General features: G+C 45.0%; 1 protein-coding gene across 2 annotated transcripts in view; it reads left to right on the plus strand.

Annotated features, from left to right (window-relative positions):
• The first annotated feature begins 748 nt into the window (after positions 1 to 748).
• RBP2 (retinol binding protein 2) overlaps positions 749 to 16877 on the plus strand; it is an 84943-nt gene continuing 68814 nt past the window's right edge. The window contains exon 1 of one of the 2 annotated variants that reach the window (XM_007673248.4): positions 749 to 976. The gene's annotated coding sequence lies outside the window, so the exon portion shown is untranslated. The remainder of the gene's footprint in view (positions 977 to 16877) is intronic. The other variant, XM_007673229.4, reaches the window with a different exon arrangement.

Raw genomic sequence — 16877 nt, forward strand, 5'->3', positions numbered from 1 at the left:
CCCAAGGTCACACAGCAGACAAGTGGTAAATCCGGGGTTAAGGGTCTCTACCCTCCAGAAGGTTACAAACTACTGGTCAGAGTAGAAGAATGGGAAGAAGAGAAGAAGGAAACGTCTGGGAAGTGAAGGGACTCTGGGTAAAACCGACCTCAATCAATCGATAGTATTTATTGAGCATTTACTGGGTGCAGAAGACTGTACCGAGCTCTTGAGAGAGTACAACAGAGTTAATGGACTTGATCCATACCCACAAGGACCTTTCACTCTAGTACCAACATTAGCATTTCATTCAATCAATCAATCAATCAATCAGCAGTATTTGCTGAGCAGTTTCTGGGTGCAGAGCACTGTGCTAAGACATTGGGAGAGCACAATACAATCAATTTGCTAAACATATCCACTGCCCACAATTAGCTTAGAGTCTAGAGGGGAAGACAGAAATTACTATGAATAAATAATTTATAGATACGTACATTACTGTGGCCCCTCCAACATCATAAGACAAGACATTACTGTGGGGCTGAGGGTGAGGTGAATGCCAAATCAAACAATCAATTAATTGTATTTACTGAGTGCTTACTATGTGCAGAGCATTGTGGACATGTAGATTGCATAACCAAAAGCCACAGATCCAAGTGATATTTACAGGTCAATGCCAAGTAGAGAGTGAGAGAAATCTAGACATCAAGACAAGTGTCCTTTGTGTGTGTGTGTCTGTTCGTTCTCTCTCTTTCCTGCCCTTTCTCTTTCCTCCTGCATAAATCTAGCCAATTGGCCACTTCCTGGAAGGCCCACCCTCAAAAGGGAAGTTCCCTTTCTGACCTCAAGACAAGCTGATCACATTCACAGAACTGAAACTGTTTTGGCAAGAGAGACAGACAGTTGGAGAGAAAAGGAGAAAAGAAAAGAGTTGCAGAGAGGACAGCTAAAAGGAAAAAGTGAAAGCCATCTCTGAAAACCTGCAAGAGGGCTACAGGTAAGGTAATTTCTAAACCTTTATAATAAATGTCCCTGATACAGATGAAAAACTAGACGCAGCTTGAGGTAGTGGAAAGAGCATAAGCCTGGGAGTCAGAGCACCTGCGTTCTAATTCCGAATCCACACCTTGGGGAAGTCACTTAACTTCTCTGTGCCTCAGTTACCTCATCTGTAAAATGGGGATTAGTATTTGAGCCCCATGTGTGTTAGGGATTATGTCCAAAATACACCCAGTGCTTAGTACAGTATCTGGCATATAGCAAGTTCAGTGTTTAACAAATACCATTTAAAAATAAAAGATGAAGGAGATAGGGTGGGAGGATCCCCGCCTTGTAATTTGTTGATTTACATAACCTAAAGGAGTCCCAAAAGGGTTAAAGTCTTGACAATGACTTGATTATTTTCCAAGAAGGCATTGGCTACTGGTGTGGAGGTAAACTGCATCTATTATACTCTGCCACATGGAGACAGCAATTACAGGACATCCAGTGAGCAACTAGATTTAATACGATGGCATGAGAAAGAGGAATATGAACAGGCAGAAATGCGTAGGAAGCTACCTGAACCTTAGCTGTGTGTGGATTCCTATATTAGGATATGAACTCTAGAAATATGGAAAGGCATGATTTTTACACTGAGCCCTATGAAATTTTGAAGGTTATTCAAGTAGATTGTCTCCCCTTTTAGTGATTCTTATTTCAACTTCTCTCTTCAATCTCACCACTTCTCCTTTTTATTCATATATCCTCCAACTTTATTATCGTCATATATGAGTTCCCATTCCAAATACCTTTCTTCCTGTGTTCCTTACACATAGAGATATGCAGGTTCATATGTGAATACAAAGTATTGCAGTCACCTAATTTTATACAGAAGGTCCAATTCTCAGCTGTTCTGTACCCTTTTTTTAATGGTATTTTTTAAGTGCTTATTATGTGCCAGGCACTTGGCTTAGTGGAAAGAGCACGGGGTTGGGAGTCAGAGGTCATGGGTTCTAATTCCAGCTCTGCCACATCAGCTGTGTGACTTTGGGCAAGTCACTTCACTTATCTGTTTCTCAGTTCCCTCATCTATAAAATGGGGATTAAGACTGTAAATCCCACTTGAGACAACCTGATTACCTCGTATCAACCTCGGTGCTTAGAACAGTGTTTTGCGCATAGTAAGCACTTAACAAATACCATAATTATTATCATTATTATTAAGCACTGGGGTAGATACAAACTAATCAGATTGGACACAGTCCATGTCCCACATGGGGCTCACAGTCTTAATTCCCATTTTACAGATGAGATAATTGAAGCACAGAGAAATGAAGTGACTTGCCCATGGTCACGCAGCAAATAGGGGGTTCAGATATGACATGGCGCTCTTATGTCTGGTATTTTAAATTTTTTATTTTAATTTAAATTTTTTATTTTAATTTGTATCCTCACCCTAACTCAGCTTCTGTCACAAAGTACCATTGCTCGTGGAACGTGTATTCACGGGGACCTGAGAGAGGGGTGCAAAAATGCTGGAGCTAATGGATGGGTCCAGGGTAATAATAATAATAACAATAATAGTATTTGCAAAGCACTTATGTGCCAAGCACTAGTCTAAGATCTGGAGTAGATACAAGGTAATCAGTTTGTCCCAACTGAGGCTCACACTTTTAATCCCCATTTTACAAGGTGAGGTAACTGAGGCACAGAGAAGTTAAGTGACTTGCCCAGAGTCACATAGCTGACAAATGGCAGAGCTGGGATTAGAGCCCCTGCCCTCTGACTCCCAAACCCGTGTTTTTTCCACTAAGCCACGCTGCTTCTAATGTAGGGTGGTTTCAATCTGATGGACAAAAGATTGCATGTGCTATTATTAAATGTCATGTTGTGTGCCTGGCATAACACATGATATCATGGGAAGCAGTGTGGCCTAGTGGAAAAAGCATGAGCTTGGGAGTCAGAGGTCCTGGTTCTAATCCCGGCTCCGCCACTTATCAACTGTGTGACTGTGGGCAAGTCACTTAACCTTTCTGTGCCTCAGTTACCTCATCTGTAAAATGGGGATGAAGACTGTGAGCCCCATGTGGGACAATCTGATTACCTTGTATCTACCCCAGTGCTTACGACAGTGCTTGGCCCATAGAAAGCATGTAACTAACACCATCATTATTATTATTATATGCATCTGTCTGCTATCTGAGCAGGTTGTCAGTAACTACCCCAGTATAGAGACACGCCTGTAGGCACAAGCAAGGAAATGTTCCTTGGACATGGGCCCCACATTCCTCCTCCATCTCCTCTTGCTTTTCCTCTTCTCCATCATCTGATCTCTGGAACTCTTCCTCCATTATTCCAACCCCTTCTCTCAGCCCTTAGTTCTATACCCTTCTCACCCCTACCTAACCAGACCTTTGGGCCCCACATTTTGCCTTCCTTGGCCTTCCCCAAGCTGGGCCTCTTGCCTCTCATTCATACCCTCCTAGCAGAGAGGTCCTTTTTAAATTCATCCATCAGCCTGAATGATCTATAAAACAGCGATAGAGAACATCAAACCAACATAAAATCAGAAGGCTGGAAGCCACTTCAAGAAGTCATCTTGTCTGTCATCTGGTCCGCAATTAAAATTAACCTGGAATGTAATTTACCTTTTCCTCAAAATCTCTAGAGAAGGAGATTCTACAGCCTACACTAGGTATGAGCTTCACCAACTCAATCACATAGCAAATGAAGCAATTATTTCCTGAAAATCTGGGCCTATTATATGGCTCCACTAAATTAAACAATCGCACTTTTCCATGAATTAATTGCCTTTTGCATTTATTTGTTAAGAAGTTTGCAGTGTTGAATGTAAGATGATTATTGTATCCTCAAATTCATTTCAAAAAGAACTCTCACATTTAAAACACAGCCAGCAGGTTTGTATCCCCAGTGTTACCTATAAATAAACAGATATAGCTCTCTGCATTCTCAAAGATGATGCTTTCCATGCATGAGATGGCTGAAAAGATGGGTGAAAAGAAACATACTTCTCTACATTGTGCCCATGCCCATCCATGTTGGTACATTGCGTCGATTACTTTTTCTTCTACTAGACTCATTCAAACATCAAGCATTCCGGCATCGAGGTCAAGGAAATAAATGGCATAACAACAGTCAGTTCTTGTACTAAAGCTGATGAGGGTTTATACATTTGCTGCGTATAATCCACAAAATGAATAATTTCCTTTCAGATCACTGATCCATGGATGATCTAAATCTAGGGGTATTCAGGTGGTAGTGTTTTATTGTCCCTCACGGTTGGGGACCTAAAGCACAACGATCTTTGGGCACTCTCCAGATACCAACCAAGGGATCAGCAGAAGATGGATGAATAAATCTCTTGTCTCCCAGGCTAGTGCTCCTTTCATCTATTGTTGCTGTAGTTCCTTGTCACTGCTCCACAAGAGTCCTTTATTTCTTAACTGCCATGTGCTCTTGAATAGGATAACTTCACTTTAACTTCATTGCAGATTGTTCTGCTGAGACATGGAAATCGATCCTTGGATCCAACTCCCGTGTCCCATATCAGACAGGGTCAAAGACGGAGGAGGAGTTCTATAATGGATTCTTCTGGATGTGGTGACTGAAGCTGAGTTGCCGTATCCTCCTTTCAGATGACCTCTGACAGTGGTTTTTCATGGAATTCTTCTATTCAGTGAATCTTCTCCTTTGAGCACTCTGATGCTTATTCTCTCTCGCCTGGGGAAACTTGCCCCAGTCCCAAAATACTTCTGAAAATACCCTTATACTCTACTAAGCAGCAGGGCTCGAGAGGCAGAGAACGTGGGTTCTAATCCCGCCTCTGCCACTTGTCTGCTGTGTGACCTTATGCAAGTCACTTAACTTTTCTGTGCCTCAGTTACCTCATCTGTAAAATGGGGATTAAAAGTGTGAGCCCTATGTGGGACAACTTGATTATCTTGTATCTATCCCAGGGCTTAGAGCATTGCTTGGCACATAGTAATTACTTAACGAATACCATTATTAATATTATTATTATTTCCCTGCTCCCTAATCTACTTTAGTGTCTATCTCCCCCTGTAGACTATAAGTTCCCTATGGGCAGGGATCATTTCTACCAACTCAGTGTATTGTACTTTCCCAAGTGCTTAGTGAATTTCTCTGCACATAATAAGTGCTCAGTGACTTCCAATGATCGGCTGATTGATTGTATGGCAGTATATCTGTTATTTTTTTATGATATTTGTTAAGTTCTTACTCTGTGTCAAACAGTGTTTTAAAAGCTGGATTAAGTACAAGCTAATTAAGTTAAGTTACAAGCTAATTAAGGGGCTCACAGTCTAAGTAGGAAAGAGAACAGGTATTTAATCCCCACTTTCCTGTTGAGGCAACTGAAACCCAAGAAGTTAAGTGACTTGTCCAAGGTCATACAACAAACAATTGGCAGAGCTAGGATTTGAACCCAGGTCCTCTGCCTACCAGACCTGCAGTTTTTCCACTAGACCACATTGCTTCCCCTAATAGAGAAGATGCAATCTCTTCCTTATGTTGCTTATCTTCTAGTAGGGACCAGCTGAAACAAGGAGAAATCTAATAAAGCTAAACATCTAGCCTGCAAGTTTGTTATGGGAAGGGAACTCGTTGGTTAATTTTGTTATATTTTACTCTCCCCAGCTCTTAGTACAGTGCTCTATACTTAGCAAGCACTGAATAAATAGGTTTGATTGATTGATTTTTGGCAGCTGATTGGGGAGAGTGAGGTTCATGTATTCATTCAATAGTATTTATTGAACGCTTACTATGTGCAGAGCACTGTACTAAGCGCTTGGAATGAACAAGTCGGCAACAGATAGAGACAGTCCCTGCCATTTGACGGGCTTACAGTCTAATCGGGGGATACAGGAAGACAAGAACAATGGCAATAAATAGAGTCAAGGGGAAGAACATCTCGTAAAAACAATGGCAGCTAAGTACAATCAAGGCGATGTACATTTCATTAACAAAATGAATAGGGTAATGAAAATATATACAGTTGAGCGGACGAGTACAGTGCTGAGGGGATGGGAAGGGAGAGGGGGAGGAGCAGAGGGAAATGGGGGGAAAAGAGGGTTAAGTTGCGGAGAGGTGAAGGGGGGGCGGTAGAGGGAGTAGAGGGAGAAGGGGAGCTCAGTCTGGGAAGGCCTCTTGGAGGAGGTGAGTTTTAAGTAGGGTTTTGAAGAGGGGAAGAGAATCAGTTTGGCGGAGGTGAGGAGGGAGGGCGTTCCAGGACCGCGGGAGGACGTGGCCCAGGGGTCGACGGCGGGATAGGCAAGACCGAAGGACGGTGAGGAGGTGGGCGGCAGAGGAGCGAAGCGTGCGGGGTGGGCGGTAGAAAGAGAGAAGGGAGGAGAGGTAGGAAGGGGCAAGGTGATGTAGAGCCTTGAAGCCTAGAGTGAGGAGTTTTTGTTTGGAGCGGAGGTTGATAGGCAACCACTGGAGTTGTTTAAGAAGGGGAGTGACATGCCCAGATCGTTTCTGCAGGAAGATGAGCCGGGCAGCAGAGTGAAGAATAGACTGGAGCGGGGCGAGAGAGGAGGAAGGGAGATCAGAGAGAAGGCTGACACAGTAGTCTAGCCGGGATATAACAAGAGCCTGTAGCAGTAAGGTAGCAATTTGGGTGGAGAGGAAAGGGCAGATCTTGGCGATATTGTAAAGGTGAAACCGGCAGGTCTTGGTAACGGATAGGATGTGTGGGGTGAACGAGAGAGACGAGTCAAGGATGACACCGAGATCGAGGGCCTGAGAGACGGGAAGGATGGTTGTACCATCCACGGTGATAGGGAAGTCTGGGAGAGGACCAGGCTTGGGAGGGAAGATGAGGAGCTCAGTCTTGCTCATGTTGAGTTTTAGGTGGTGGGCCAACATCCAGGTGGAGACATCCTGGAAGCAGGAGGAGATGCGAGCCTGAAGGGCTGGGGAGAGGTTGGGGCGGAGATGTAGATCTGCGTTTCATCTGCGTAGAGATGGTAGTCAAAGCCGTGAGAGCGAATGAGTTCACCGAGGGAGTGAGTGTAAATGGAGAACAGAAGAGGGCCAAGAACTGACCCTTGAGGAACACCAACAGTTAAAGAATGGGAGGGAGAGGAGGCGCCTGCAAAGGAGACCGAGAATGACCGGCCAGAGAGATAAGAGGAGAACCAGGAGAGGATGGAGTCCGTGAAGCCAAGGTGAGATAAGGTATGGAGGAGGAGGGGATGGTCGACAGTGTCAAAGGCAGCAGAGAGGTCAAGGAAGATTAGAATGGAGTAGGAGCCATTGGATTTGGCAAGAAGGAGGTCATGGGTGACCTTAGAGAGAGCAGTCTCGGTAGAGTGGAGGGGACGGAAGCCAGGTTGGAGGGGGTCCAGGAGAGAATGGGAGTTAAGGAATTCTAAGCAGCAATTGTAGACGACTCGTTCTAGGATTTTGGAAAGGAAGGGTAGTAGGGAGATAAGGCGATAACTGGAGGGGGAAGTGGGGTCAAGAGCGGGTTTTTTTAGGATGGGGGAGAGGTGGGCATGTTTGAAGGCAGAGGGGAAGGAGCCATTGGAGACTGAGTGGTTAAAAATAGAAGTTAAGGAAGGGAGGAGGGCAGAGGCGATGTTTTTAATAAGGTGAGAGGGAATGGGGTCTGAGGCGCAGGTGGAGGGGGTGGCGCTTGCGAGGAGGGAGGAGATCTCCTCTGAGGATACTGCAGGGAAGGATGGAAAAGTAGGGGAGAGGGTTGGTGGAGGGGAGGGGAGAGGCCGAGGGGTGACTTTGGGGAGCTCAGACCTGATTGTGTTGATTTTTGTGATGAAGTAGGTGGCCAGATCACTGGGGGTGAGAGATGGGGGAGGGGGAGGAACAGGGGGCCTAAGGAGAGAGTTTAAAGGTACGGAACAATTGGCGGGGGTGACAGGCATGGTGTCGATGAGGGAGAAGAAGAAGTTTTGCCTGGCGGAGGAGAGGGCAGAGTTAAGGCAGGAAAGGATAAATTTGAAGTGTGTGAGGTCGGCTTGGTGCTTGGACTTTCGCCAGCAGCGCTCGGCAGCTTGAGCATAGGAGCGTAGGAGGCAGACAGAGGAGGTGATCCAGGGCTGTGGGTTAGTGGAGCGAGAGCGGGGGAGGGAAAGGGGGCCGAGAGAGTCGAGATGAGTAGAGAGGGTGGAGTTGAGAGCGGAGACCTGATCATCAAGAGTGGGAAGTGAGGACAGGGCAGCAAGGTGAGGGGAGATGCTTTTGGAAAGATGGATGGGATCAAGAGAGAATCTTAGAACGAGTCGTCTACAATCGATGCCTAGAATTCCTTAACTCCCATTCTCTCCTAGACCCCCTCCAATCTGGCTTCCGTCCCCTCCACTCTACCGAGACTGCTCTCTCTAAGGTCACCCATGACCTCCTTCTTGCCAAATCCAATGGCTCCTACTCCATTCTGATCCTCCTTGACCTCTCTGCTGCCTTTGACACTGTCGACCATCCCCTCCTCCTCCGTACCTTATCTCACCTTGGCTTCACGGACTCTGTCCTCTCCTGGTTCTCCTCTTACCTCTCTGGCCGATCATTCTCGGTCTCCTACGCTGGAGCCTCCTCCCCCTCCCATCCTTTAACTGTTGGAGTTCCTCAAGGGTCAGTTCTTGGCCCTCTTCTGTTCTCCATTTACACTCACTCCCTCGGTGAACTCATTCGCTCTCACGGCTTTGACTACCATCTCTACGCAGATGACACGCAGATCTACATCTCCGCCCCTGTCCTCTCCCCCTCCCTTCAGGCTCGCATCTCCTCCTGCCTCCGGGACGTCTCCACCTGGATGTCTGCCCGCCACCTAAAACTCAACATGAGCAAGACTGAGCTCCTCATCTTCCCTCCCAAGCCCGGTCCGCTCCCAGACTTCTCCATCACCGTGGATGGCACGACCATCCTTCCCGTCCCGCAGGCCCGCAATCTCGGTGTCATCCTTGACTCGTCCCTCTCGTTCACCCCACACATCCTATCCGTTACCAAGACCTGCCGGTTTCACCTCTACAATATCGCCAAGATCCGCCCTTTCCTCTCCACCCAAACGGCTACCTTACTATTACGGGCTCTCGTTATATCCCGGCTAGACTACTGTGTCAGCCTTCTCTCTGACCTCCCTTCCTCCTCTCTCGCCCCGCTCCGGTCTATTCTTCACTCCGCTGCCCGGCTCATCTTCCTGCAGAAACGATCTGGGCATGTCACTCCCCTTCTTAAACAACTCCAGTGGTTGCCTATCGACCTCCGCTCCAAACAAAAACTCCTCACTCTAGGCTTCAAGGCTCTCCATCACCTTGCCCCTTCCTACCTCTCCTCCCTTCTCTCTTTCTACCGCCCACCCCGCACGCTCCGCTCCTCTGCCGCCCACCTCCTCGCCGTCCCTCGGTCTCGCCTATCCCGCCGTCGACCCCTGGGTCACGTCCTCCCGCGGTCCTGGAACGCCCTCCCTCCTCACCTCCGCCAAACTGATTCTCTTTCCCTCTTCAAAACCTTACTTAAAAATCACCTCCTCCAAGAGGCCTTCCCAGACTGAGCTCCTCTTCCCCCTCTACTCCCTCTGCCATCCCCCCTTTACCTCTCCGCAGCTAAAGCCTCATTTTCCCCTTTTCCCTCTGCTCCTCCACCTCTCCCTTCCCATCCCCACAGCACTGTACCCGTCCGCTCAACTGTATATAGTTTCGTTACCCTATTTATTTTGTTAATGAATTGTACATCGCCTTGATTCTATTTAGTTGCCATTGTTTTTACGAGATGTTCTTCCCCTTGACGCTGTTTAGTGCCATTGTTCTTGTCTGTCCGTCTCCCCCGATTAGACTGTAAGCCCGTCAAACGGCAGGGACTGTCTCTATCTGTTGCCGACTTGTTCATCCCAAGCGCTTAGTACAGTGCTCTGCACATAGTAAGCGCTCAATAAATACTATTGAATGAATGAATGAATGAGAGCGGAGGTCTCTGTGGGGCAGTAGTGTAAGGAGTTGAGGTAACTATGGTTTTAAGTAGAAGTCAATTATTTACTCAAATTAGCTCTTCATATTGAAGTGTCCAAACACAAAGGCAACTTTACATAGCAAGGATGAAAGTTGAGTGGAAGTGAAATTATTAAAGAAAATCCTCTACTGAACTTAAGCTATCAAGTCTTCTGCAAAAAACCTTGTTATGTTTAGGGGAACCTTAGCATGATTATCAATCAGTCAAAGGCCTTTATTGAGTACCTGCTTAGAGGAGCTTCACTAAATGACTGGGTGAGTATAACAAAAGCAAGAAATTCTCCATCTTCAATCAACCAAGGGTATTTACTGAGCATCAATCAAGGGTATTTACTGTGCACTTATTGTGTCCCAAGCATTATAGTAGCCTCGTGGGAGAATGTGATACAGGAGAGTTGATACATATATTTGCTGCCCACAAGGAGCTCATATTCTAGAGGGGGAGAAAAACATTAAAATAAATTATAATTAGGGGAAAGGGAAAATGCAAAGATATGAATATAAGTGCTGTGGGCTGAGGGTGAGTAAATCTCAAGTACTTAAGGGGTACAGATCTAAGTGCATAGGTGGTGCAGAAGAAAGAATGGATAGGAGAAATGAGGGCCTACTCAGGGATGGTATTCTGGAAGAGGTGTGATATAGGGCTTTGAAGGTGGGGAGACCTCTAGAAGCTTGCAGTATAAAGGGAGAGGCAAGCAGATAAAAATGATGAATAAATAGTGTGAGCAAGATGAACAAGGACATACAGAAAGCACAGATATATCAGCATGGTTTAGCGGAAAGAGCACGGACTTGAGAGTCAGAGGTTGTGGATTCTAATCCTGGCTCTGCCACTTGTTAGCTATGTGACTTTGGGCAAGTCACTTATCTTCTCTGTGCCTCAGTTACCTCATCTGTAAAATGGTGATTAAGATTGGGAGCCCCACGTGGGACAATCTGATTACTTTCATTCATTCAATAGTATTTATTGAGTGCTTACAATGTGCAGAGCACTGTACTAAGTGCTTGCAGTGTACAATTCGGCAACAGATAGAGACAATCCCTGCCCACTGACAGGCTCACAGTCTAATCGGGGGAGACAGACGGACAAAAACAAGACAACATAATCATGATAAATAGAATCAAGGTGATGTACACCTCATTAACAAAATAAATAAGGTAATAAAAATATATACAAAAGAGCACAGTGCTGAGGTGAGGGGAAGGGCGAGGGGGAGGAGCAGAGGGAAAAGGGGGTTTAGCTAAGGGGAGAGGAGGGGGGAAGAGGGAGGGAGCAAGAGGGCGGAGGGCGAGCAGAGAGGGAGCAGAGGGAAAAGGGGAAGCTCAGTCTGGGAAGGCCTCTTGGAGGAGGTGAGCTCTCAGTAGGGCTTTGAAGTGGGGAAGAGAGTTTGGCGGAGGTGAGGAGGGAGGGTAATCCAGGACAGCGGTAGGACGTGGGCCAGAGGTCAACGGCAGGATAGGTGTGAACGTGGGACAGTGAGGCAGTGAGCGGCATAGGAGCGGAGCGGACGGGGTGGGCAGTAGAAAGAGAAAAGGAAGGTGAGGTAGGAGGGGGCAAGGTGATGGAGAGCCTTAAAGCCCAGAGTGAGGAGTTTTTGTTTTGTGCGGAGGTTGATAGGCAAACACTGGACGTTTTTAAGGAGGGGTATCTACCCCAGCGCTTAGAGTGCTTGGCACATAGTAAGTGCTTAACAAATACCATCGTTATTATTATTATTATCATCATATGAAATAGCTGAATAAATTTTGAATGTACAATTGGTGGCATTTATTAAGCACTTACCTTGGGCAGAACCCTGTACTAAACACTTGGGAGAGTACAGTAGAGTAGGCAATTACAATCCCTGCCTTCAATGAGCTTGCAGTTTAGCAGGGGAGACAGACACTAAAAGAATTTTCAGGTAGGCAAGAGAGTAGTAAAAAATAATGTAATGTACTCACCCAAGTGTTTAGTAGGTGCTCAGTAAATACGTTGATTGATTAATTAATCCTTACAAAATTGTTGTTGAGGTGGGCTGGGAAAGAGTAAGTGTTTAGGGGGTACAAACTAGAGTGCACAGGGGATACAGAAGGGAGGGAAGTAGGATGAGGAGATGAGAGATTACTCAGGGTATAAAATAAACAATTGGGACACATCTCATTCAATTCCAGATAGTACAAGATGTCACAATGTGATGACTCCACAGTGAGTTGGCATCTGGTGGCAATATCAACTGAACTGTTGTCTGCACTGAGGGCGTCTGGCTCCACTTTTTGACATCTGAAGTGTGGCTTCCAGAGTATCCCCAAACTTTACCCTTGTGTACTTAGCTTTCAATTATATTTTATAAATGATTTGTTTATATCAATGCCTGTGTCCCCTTCTAGACTGTAAGCTCATTTGGGAAAGGGAACTTGTCTGCCAATTCTATTGTATTGTACTGCCCCAAGTGCTGAGTACAGTGCTCGGCACATAGTAAGCACTCAGTAAATACCATCGTTGAGTCCTCCAGGTCCGTCTCTCACTGCTTCCTCACAGACAGATTGAAAACAAAGGTAGGGCTCTGGATCAATCAGTCAGTGGTTTTATTGAGTGCTTACTGTGTACACAGCACTGTTCTATTTGGGACAGTACAAAACAACAGAGTTGGTAGACACATTCCCTGTCTCAAATGAGCTTACAGTTAGATGGAGAAAAAGACATGCACTCTCTCCTCCAAGTCTCTCAGTCCCTAGTCGTGACTTTTGTTGATAGTTATTAATTACCTATAGGGGTGGCCAGACATCAGTCTCCTCATTGACCTACCTGCCTCCTGTTTCTCCCCTTGGCATTCCATACTTCAGCCCGCTGCCTGGATCATTGTTCTAAAAAAACTTCAGTCCATATCTCCCCACCCCTCAGAAACCTCCAATTGTTTCCCATCCCCCTCCATATAAGAAAGAAACTCCTTACCATTAGCTTTAAAGCACTCAAACAGCTCTCTCCCTCCCACCTAACCTCACTAATCCCCTAGTATACCACCCAACCCGCACACTGGTCCTCTAATGCCAATCAACTCACTGTACCTTAATCTTGTCTATCCCATCGCCAACCTCTTCCCCATATCCTCCCTCAGGCCTGGATCTCCCTCCTCTTTCAAAACCGACAGTCCACCACTTTACCCACCTTCAAAAAGCCCCTAAAAGTGCATCTCCTCCACGAGGTCTTTCCTGACTAAGCCCTCATTTCCTGTATCCCTGCTCCCCTCTAAGTTGTTTATGCACTTGGCTGTGTACTCCTTAAGCCCTCTGATTCACACCACAGCCCCACAGAACTTACGTACATATCATAGTGCTCTACTGTTTCCCCTATCTATAATTTATTTTAATGTTTGTCTACCCCTGTAGACTGCAAGCTCCTTGGGGGCATTTCTACCAACTCCATCATATTATACTTTCCCAAGCACTTAGTACAGTGTTTTGCACATGGTAAGTGCTCAGTGATTTCCACTGATTGATCAATTGATTGGAAATTGCTCAGCCAAATAAAATAGAGAACTCCACCCAATGCCTAGTTCATGCCTTTATCTCTGAACACACAGAGATACACAGATATAGTGGCAAAATTAGGTACGGAGAGAAGTACTAATCCTGGCTCGACCACATGTCTGCTGTGTGATCTCGGGCAAGCCACTTCAGTTCTCTGAGCCTCAGTTACCTCATCTGTAAAATGGGGATTGAGACTGTGAGCCCCACATGGGACAGCGACTGTGTCCAGCCTGATTTGCTTGGACCCACCCCAGTGCTTAGTACAGTACCTGACCCATAGTAAGCGCTTAACAAATACCAATATTATTACACGTAGGAGTGTAGCTGATCCTCTGGAGCATTTTCAATGGGATAAACAGGGGGAGACCAATAGGGGTTCTTACAGGCACACATCATCTTGCTTAGCACCTTCCTTTATCTTATGGGCTGAAATGTGTGTTCCAAGTATGCTTTAAAAAGGCTCCCACAGAGCTAGGCCTGCCGGGAAACTGGCATTTATGAGGTCAATAGATTTCTTAGTAATGCATCTCTGAATCAAAATCATTCTAAAACACCAATCCTACAGTGATTTTTTTCCATATATGAATTATTTAAGCTGTGTAAATAGCCTCAGCACCGGAGGGAGACCACCCTAATCCTGTCTGCTCATTGTGGGCATGGAACGTGTCTACCAATTCTGCTATATTGTACTCTCCCAATCGCTTAGTACAGTGTTCTGTACACAGTAAGTGTTCAATAAGTACAATTGATTAATTACGTGCCTGCCTGCTGCTTTTGGCTCTGCAAACAGATGCATCCAAAGAATCCCAGCTCAACATATATAGGTGCCAGCACTGGATCCGATTGTGGTTCTATCCTCAGGTTCATGAGTGAGTTACCCCATTGAGGCTACACTGATAGTAATCATTGTGGTACTCGTTAAATGCTTATTGTGTGCCAAGCACACTAGACATTGGGGTAGATACAAGATCACAGATGCCATGAGGGGGTCACAGTCTAAGCAGGAGGGAGAACAGGTATTGAATCCCTATTTTGCAGGATCTTATAATCCAGGGGGATGTCAAGGATATAGGATACAATTTACACTTTAACCTCCCTTGCTATAGAATGTTCCTCATGGCAAAGCTCAGAAATCTTTTCTCCCCAACTCCAGAAATAACATACAGTGGATGAGTAGTAAGACTGTTTTTTCTCCTCAGCTTTATTCGTCACCCCAATCTCAGTTCATTAAGTGACCATTATTATTCCCCTCAGGTACAAATTGAGAGCAAATCGGTACACAGGACTCAATCTGCAATTAAATTTTACATAATTCTTTTTACTGCTCAACAATTACTTGGACTTTGTTAAAAAACAAAAATCAGCACTACTTTAGAAAGTCTTACAGGTCACAACGCTTACTTAATTCACCAAATGTTTGCTATTTTCCCCTCTGACTTCCTGCAGTCCTATGTAACATTCACAAACCTAATAGTCACATACCTTTTAGTGGATAGTTATGTAGCTCATTTACCATCCACCTAAGGAAATATAGTTGTTGGAGACCTAGTATTATTGCAATCATATAGGCAGTTTTTCTCTCTGGGGTCATTGCTTCAAGAGCAAGTATAGTTAGTCTTCTTATTAGGTAGAAATGCCTTGTCCAATTGAAGAATTTGAAACTACTTTCAGATGTGAAGAAAATGCACATATTCTAAATGGGTACTTTTGCATTTAACTTTAGAAAACTCACTTCAACTCAGTTAAATGACTCTCAATATTATGATCTCCACCTACTCTTTCTCTCATCAGTTGTGTGATTAGAAATCACATCTAGAAAACTTAATCCATCCATACCTTCTAAGAAAAAGAGTAGAACTTGGGTTTATTTATTAGACAATAATCTTGGGCACTTGGATGGCCAGGTTCAAAAGCTGCATCATAAATCCTTTCCCTGGAAATTGTCCTTTCCGCATCCTCAGGTAGCACTTTGGCACATATTCCATTCTGTTACCTGCTCTGATCTCCCTCGATCATCTGTCTATATAGAACTCGACGTAATTAGAATGATCTTTCCCATCTCTTCTCTGTAAAATTGCACCACTTATATTTTGTGATTCGGTAGACTCAGCTAGAAAAAAGTAGCAGAGGACTGGTGGCCATAGGCAACAGCATTTTCAGACTCTAAATCCAGAAAAGGGAAGAATGTGAAATCCGAATGTATTACCAAGTGCCCTGCATTTAATTCATTAATAAATTCAGGAACCCCCAAAAGTTCTGGTAAGGAAAGTGGTTTTCAGAGGAGAAGCCCAAAACTTTTCTGATACTGTTATGCCCGAGGCTGGGTCTTTAATGGGGCAGTCTGGGTCCCATAGAGCCTAGAAAGCACCCACTTTGTGGTGGGACTACCCTCACCCCTTTGGACACCCTCGTTCCTGGTACCATGTGGAAGACTTTGTTTTTATGGTATTCGTTAAGCGCTCACTAGGTGCCAGGCACTGTTCTAAGCTCTGGGGTAGATACAAGGTAATCAGGTTGGACACAGTCCATGCTTCATATGGGGCTCACAGTCTTCATCCCCTTTTTACAGATGAGGAAAATGAGGCACAGAGAAGTGAAGTGACTTACCCAAGGTCACACAGAAGATGTGGTGGAGCCAGGACTAGAACCCAGATCCTTCTGACTCTTAGGCATGTGCTCTATCCACTAGGTTATGCTGCTTTTGGGCTGTAAGAAAGTTTCCAGACTTCTCTTCCACAGTTGAGGCTTAACTTGGAGTTTCTTCAGACTGGAGTTTCTTCACCCTAAATCAGTACCACAGCCTACAGTTTAATCATTACAACACTCTTCATCCCTATCTTGAAAACTAAAACTTTGGATGTTTTAGCCCAAATTCAGTTTGTTTTGCCCTCTGGAAGCCTGAACTAAAATTAAAAGAACAATAAAGAACTCTCCTGTTACATGTAAAATAGGCTCTCGGCAGGCCGGCTATATTTCTCACTTAATTTACCTGGAATGCTTCATTTTTTCTGCAAACCTATTTTTTATAAAGGATTAGTTAAAAAAGAATTAGAGCTTAATGCAGCTTGTAAATATCAGAAGACATGTGCAGGAGGGTGCTGACTAATTTTTAGCCTAAAATGTGTTCGTAAAGTTATTTCTTGAGTTCGGCCAGGGTTGAGGTTCTAGTTGAACAAAAGAGATAAGAGACAGAGATAGAGAGGAAGCTGTACTCTGGAGAAGCATTTATTTCTGTTTGAATCTCATTTTTTCCCCTCCTTCATGCTGCAAGTGGTAATGAATGCTGCTGTCAAGATGAAGCTTTGTGCAACTCCAGACAGGTGTTTTCAGGTTGTTTGTTGAATATCCAGTATCTGACCTGGATATTTTTTTCTTTCCACCCTCTGGTTTCAGGAAAAAAAAACTGAC

This window comes from Ornithorhynchus anatinus, chromosome 1 (assembly GCF_004115215.2).
Source record: "Ornithorhynchus anatinus isolate Pmale09 chromosome 1, mOrnAna1.pri.v4, whole genome shotgun sequence".
NCBI lineage: Eukaryota > Metazoa > Chordata > Mammalia > Monotremata > Ornithorhynchidae > Ornithorhynchus > Ornithorhynchus anatinus.